Genomic DNA, 6,938 nt, shown 5'->3' with positions numbered 1-6,938 from the left:
AAAAAAAAAAAAAAAAAAAAAAAAAAAAAAAATTGAAAGTAGTATGCTCCAATTTATTATGTAAATCAGATTTTATTAGTTTTTCTTCTTATTTATATATCTTTTTCCCGCTGCATTTTATGATTTCACTATGCTTTACAGCATTAATGTAGAGAAAATCAGAAATTTACTCATGCCTTTAACAGCTGAGCTTACGTAAATATTCATGACATATGCAATATGTTTATTGCATTAAATTGAATGTGCCATTCTAAAAACTATAATGAAATTGTGAGCTTCTAAGAGAATAGTACAATCAAATGCATTGTACTCTGTGACTCACTTGAGTTATTCAACAATTTCTTTTGAAACTTTATGGTTGTAAATGTTCTCTAGTCTAAAATTATATTTGATTTTATTCAAGATCCCTAAACTAATTTATACATCTTTATGTAAAGAAAGGAAAAATATGTCCAGTATCGTTAGCCTGTATTATTGCTTTCATATCCTACTCTAGAATTAGAATATTTGTGTTATGTGTATCACATTTCACTGATATAAATTATTTTTTTAAATTTATATATTGGCTTCCTTCTGTATCCAGGTGTGAAAAATTGTCTAGGATAACCCCAACCCTCTGAGACTTAACATATTAAAGGGCCTGAGTTGATTAAGGTTAATTTTTAAATAACTAAGATTAATTACTAAGAATTTCTTGTTGAAAATAACCTTGGGAATTCTGACAAGCCAGGTAAGAAAGTCAACTTCAAGATTCTGATTTTACTGTGTTTATAAACTACAGATTCAGTGAAAAACAATAGCTTTGGCTCATGGTTTAACAATGATATTCATAGTTCAACTTTGATATTTGACTTTCTAAAGTCTGGAAACATTCATCTTGTGTTAATATATATTACATTTCTAGTCATTAGGTTTGAGTTTTCTGCCTTAATCATGACCCTTTGCTTTCGTAATTTCTTTAATTTTGTTAGATCCCAAACACTTTATTGAGCTCCCTATTCTGACTAGTCTTACACACATGGCAAAAATGATACTTAGTATTGATGCCAAAAACTTGGCCTCTATTCACCGGTGCTGAATCGAATCTCAGAGACAGAGTTTTGGGTAGAAGTAGAAAAGAATAGCTTTATTGTTTTGCCAGGCAAAGGGGGACACAGGACTCATGCATCTCAAAACTCTGTTTCCCAGCTGGGCAGGATTTGGTGAGGAGTTTTATAGCAATGGTTCAAGGGCGGGGTTACTGTTAAGGATTAGGGTGTGTGCAGGGACTGCACTCCTTTAATCTGGCCTCAGGTGGTCTCAGGTTCCTTTAGTCTGGAATAAAGAATGCTAACACCTTCCATTTATTGGGGGTTTTAGTTCTGTAAAGAGTTCAAAGATATTGTTATATGTATCCCTTGAGGCACACCAGGACCCTACCCCAAGGCTGCACTATTGTTTGTTGACTGCTCTTCCCTTGTCTCTGCATTCCCTCCCTTCCATGATTAGCATCTGTTTGAAAGTCTTCCATACCCAGGAGCCCCACTGGGTGCTGCTCAACTTCATGATGAATCCATCTATATATTGGTGCATATGTATCCATTTAACAAGTACTGCCATCATTAGGTACGGTGGACTGGGCCAACAAATGTCAGGAGAAGGTGGATAAGAATAAGAAACTGATGAAATTGACTTGCATAAGAAGTCCCTTGTTTTTTAAAATTAAATATTACTATATTCTAAATATAATATACTTCACAATTACTTTAAGTTTAATATCTAAAAATAGTTATATTCAATTATCAAAAACTTATTAATATGTATGCCATGCTATGCTAAGCAATTTACAGACATGATTTATCTCTCATAAGTAACATTTAAAAAATATATGAATTCATTTATGTATGAATTCAAATATAATTCATACACATGATTATGTTTATACTTTGCTTTTCTGTTTGCTGGTTTAGCAAGTTACTTAAATTGCCTAAATTGCTCATTAGAAAGATAAGGATAATGACACATATCTTGTAGGCTTGCTGTAAATATTAGAAATAATGTAAATAAATTGACTACCCCTGTGCCTGATGCATGAGTAGGACTTAGAAATTAGTCTCTGTGAACAGGATTTCTGAGATAGTGAGTGAGTGGCTAGACAAATCTACTCCCCCAAAAAAACAACAATAAAAGAGGACAAAATATTTTATGACTCTGGAAATCAACTAAAGGTATACATCTAATTGGAAAGTGAGTCTCTGTGAAAAACTATGGAACTTTGAATAAAAGCCTTGGGGGTCTGTGGTGTTCTGCCTGGAGCTGATCCCACTCCCCACGCCCACTGTGTTCAGCACAGCTGTTCTGTCAGGGTGGAATGAAACAGGCAGCTTCACTGCCTGAGGGACTGACTTTATTTGGAGCCAAACACATAAAATCTCATGCCCAGAAGCATCAGTAACAGTAGAGACCTTGGTGGCAGATGAATGGGCCAACTAGCAATTCAGCTGGCCTAAAGTTGCCGTCTTGGTGGGGACAAATAATTGACTGGAAGACCAGCCAGAAATGTGATTTATTAGGGATATATGAGAAATAAGGCAGCCATAACAGGCATGGGTGAGCTCTCCATATAACTGTTTAAGATGACTTAAAAACTGCCAGATCTTTGAATACACCTCCTAACACACCTCCAGTTCCATTGGCAAAAGTTGGTTGTTTTACTGCGCAAGGTAGTTAGCACAATGCTGACCTCTATGAAGTTAGGCATAATTTACAAAAAAAAAAAAAAATGTATGTAGCCAATTACAAAAGAAAGGATATTGAGACTTAAAAAGGATAAGGTAGTTGTCATCCACAGACTTCACTATGTAGAGCCATAAATCCAAGTAGAAAAGACAGAGCATCATGTGTAGTGATACATGATAGATATCATATGATTTTGTGTGTGTTTTGTTTGTTGGTTTGTTGTTTAGTCTATCTTACAATGGACTTATTTCTAATAAAAGGATTGGTATGAATCAGACATGGGCCCAGAGTGGCAAGAGCTTGTGTCTTAAGTGGAGAAGAAACAAAAGATGGTAAAAAATGTTTAGAGAGAGAGATAGGAAAGAAAATGAAACACCTGGGCCAACTGAAAATGTACTTTATCTCTTTCCAATGAATTATCTTGGAAATACTTATTTATAGTTTATTTATTTATTTATTGGCCACACCATGCGGCTTGCAGGATCTTAGTTCCCCAACCAGGGATCGAACCCAGGCCCCTGGCAGTGGAAGTGTGAAGCCCTAACCAGTGGACCACCAGGGAATTCCCATGGAAATATTTAAAGTATAGACATCTAGATGAACACAGTCTTCTCTTGATTTTTAAGTAAAATTTTATTGGAATACCTCCACACCCATTCATTTTCACGTTGTCTACTGCTGCTTTTGCACTGAAATGGCAGTGTTGAGTAATTCCTAGAGAGACCATAAGACCCATGAAGCCTGAAATATTTACTCTCTGGACCTTCATAGAAAAAGCTTGACAACCCCTAATTCAGATTTAAGAAGACAAAATTTATGTTGTATTTAGAATTGTAGAAAAAAACATATGATTGTTTTATGGTGCATGAGAAAGTATCTACATATCTCCCTTAATTATAGATGGACAAATAACATTCGTTGAGGTTCATTGACAAACCCGATGTTCAAAATTAATAGTAAGAAAATTCAATATCTGAAAGATTCTATGAAATACAGGATAAAACTAACTTTTCTAAACACACATTCTCAAAAAGGAAATAGAACACCAAAGAGTCACTAAGAGAAATAAGAAAGTAAGAAAACCTTGACTTATGGTTATATACATCGTTTTAAGTATTACCTCTTTTGGAATATAAATAACTTGTAATTAATTTCCAAAACTAGTTCTGAAACTTCCCTAAATCATGTGGGTTATAGGTTTTCAAATACTTGAAATTAAAAAATATTTAAAGAGAGTTTAATATGAATATTCAGGTTTTCCTTGTACTTTCTTGGTGTCTCTAAATCTTTTCAGAAAATTAGTAGCCACAGGTTCACACTTAGTTCTTTCATTTATTTTTTCTGTGGTTAAAGATTAAACAGATTGAATTACAAGAGGACATTCTGTAACATTATACAAATTTTGAAAATAAATCCTATCTATATCAATGCAAAATAGCATCTTGGGGAAGAGGAAATTGATATAAAATCCATTATATCACAAAATAAGATCAAGATTGAAAATGCAAAATTGAGTATAAATTGATGATTAATTTAAGAATAAATTGTGAACTTTATATTTTTGGGGAATGATATTGTGGTTTCCCTTTAGGGTTGCCAGATAAAATATAGGCTATTTAGTTAAATATGAATTTCAGATAAACAACTAATATCTTCTTTTAGTACAAATATGTCCCCAAAGCATTCACAGGGCATACTTACACTAAAATTAAAAAAATAAAATGTTGCTAATCTGAAATTCAAATTTCACTGGTCATTCTGTATATTTATTCCCTGTAATCTGGCAAATCTCTATTCCCTGCCCAATTCTGCTGGTGCATTTACACTTAAACAGCTCAGTTTCTGAGTAGTTCCTCTGCAGAGTAGCAGGTATTCTACTGTGAACCCTCAGGGACAGCTCTACCATATATAAATAAGTCTGATCCTATTTGCCTCCCCTTTTCTAAAGCTCTATGCTAATTTGATTTACCCTTCCTCTCTGCTATGTCTATCTGAGCAGTGATAGACTGGTTCTTTCCAAGCAAAGAGGAAAAGTCTACCTTCAAACTTCACATCGGCACTTAACTCTTTTCCTAAAAATGTATGTGATCTGAATTAATTGTCTTAAAATTTTAATGCTATAAATTTTTCCTGTTCTAAATGTCAATGTGGCTTTTTTTTTTTCAATTTACTTATCTCATTGAGTTGGATCATGGCCACATATGAATGTGAAAAGGGTGAGAAAGAGAACTAATATAGAGTTTCAATTCAGAATATTTTAAGTATTTTCATATATTAAATGTTATTATGTGCCAGAAACTAGGTGATCTATTTTACATGCATAATCATGGTTCAGCTTGGTGAAGTAGATATTATTTCCATCTTAGAGATAAGGATCTGAAGCATTAGATACATTGCCCAAGGGCACATTTGTAATAATAGTTTTGATATTTGAAGTTAAGTCATCTAACTGTATGGTTTATGTTTTATTTTTTTGCACCATGCTGCATACATTGTAATCTTGACTTATTTAAGGATAAAGGCATCTGGAAAATGAAAGCATTAATTATAATAAATAAGGTATTTCAATGTTGAAAATTATAATTTAGACTTAAACAATCTGCTCTGATTTTATTTTCAGAACAAAAGTTTAAATCACTAACTAAATTCCTTAGTTAGTGTAATATCAGAAACTGTGCGGTCAGAGACTATACGAGTTTCTATAATTGAAAAGACATATCACATTAGAAGAGAGCATAATAATCAGGCAGTGGCAGCAAAGATACAGAAATCCTGTGAGAACTTGTTACAGTCTTGAGGGAATCTCCTTATTAGTGATTTCTTTTAAAATGCACACTAGTAGAGTGTTTGACACTCAAAAAGAATAAAAATTAAATATTTTGGTGTTACCAGCTCTCTTCTGTGAATTAAAGAGTGGCACCACATCATACCAATTGGTTGTTAAAATTTGGATATAAAGGATTTTTTAACATAAAATAAGAAGGAATCTATTATAAAATCAAAGGTCTAGAAGTATGGTTGGACATCATCAAATTAAAACCCTCTCCAGTTTTACAAATTCTCTTTAGTGGTATATCTGTTTGGGTTTAATATTCATCTTTGTTAATTTAAATAATTTAATAAAGATGGATATTAAGAACCCCAACATATGAACATTACAACATTTCTGTCTAGTGGTTGCCCCACCCTTGCTTGAAGTTATCCAGTGGTAGTCATTTAACTATTTTGTAAAAGCAGACCAAATTCTTTCATAAACATTATTAATTTGTCCTACTTGGTACTTTTAGAATTACCTTCATGAACATTAGATTTAGATATAAATCATCTTAAGTATGATTTAGGATAAACTAACACAATTTCTTCCATTTAAAGAAAATTGAGAATCCGAGTTTAGATCTCTAAATTTGTGTAACTCATGTATAAAAGAGATGGAAAAAACAAAGTCCCCTTAAATTTAATGATCTGTCAAATATAACAAGTGCCTACACAGAATGATCTTGACAGTATAAAAAAATAATAATCTAATAATATATAATAGAAATAGAAATTTATTAACATTCTAGATACACCCCCTGGATCTAACAAAGTAATATTTCCATTATCTTTTCTTATATAACATATTGCTACCCCCATTTTGACATTTAACTATGTATTGTAATATTTTTACACCTTGAATTATTTCAAATAGTATTTTTTAATTTCCAAATATCTTGTCACTTAAACCAAGTCTAAATTTCTTTAGAATAAAGTCATGTATTTTTTTATTGCTCATAATTCACAAAAGTATGCAAGACAGTCTGTGAAATTAAAAGATGACTGACCTAGGAAAATCTTAGATGGAATGACAGGCACAGTAGTGGTAGGAAAGATATTGTGGAGAAATAGTTTCCTGGATTTTTCAAAGTTCCTGTTGAAAGCTCTAACTTTCTGGGACATGGAAACATATGTGCTATAAAGCTGGAGACTGTCTGATTTCACTCCCCCTTAAATATCTTGACATACCACAAGAATTAGATCTGTAGCCATTATCTGGTTAATTGATCTGATCCAAAAGGATCAACTAAGACTTTATCTCTTCCTGAAAGCGCCAAATGCTTACAGCCTGGCTGGACAAGGTTCCTAGGTGCTAGGAAGACTGGAAAACTATCTAAGTATTTATCTTCCTAAAGGAAGGAAGCCCAGAATTTAGAGACATCACTCGATTGTAAAACCTAGAGAAA

The sequence above is a fragment of the Lipotes vexillifer genome, unplaced genomic scaffold, assembly GCF_000442215.2.
Source record: "Lipotes vexillifer unplaced genomic scaffold, Lipotes_vexillifer_v1.1 scaffold720, whole genome shotgun sequence".
Lineage (NCBI taxonomy): Eukaryota > Metazoa > Chordata > Mammalia > Artiodactyla > Lipotidae > Lipotes > Lipotes vexillifer.
Note: the sequence above shows the minus strand (reverse complement) of the source record.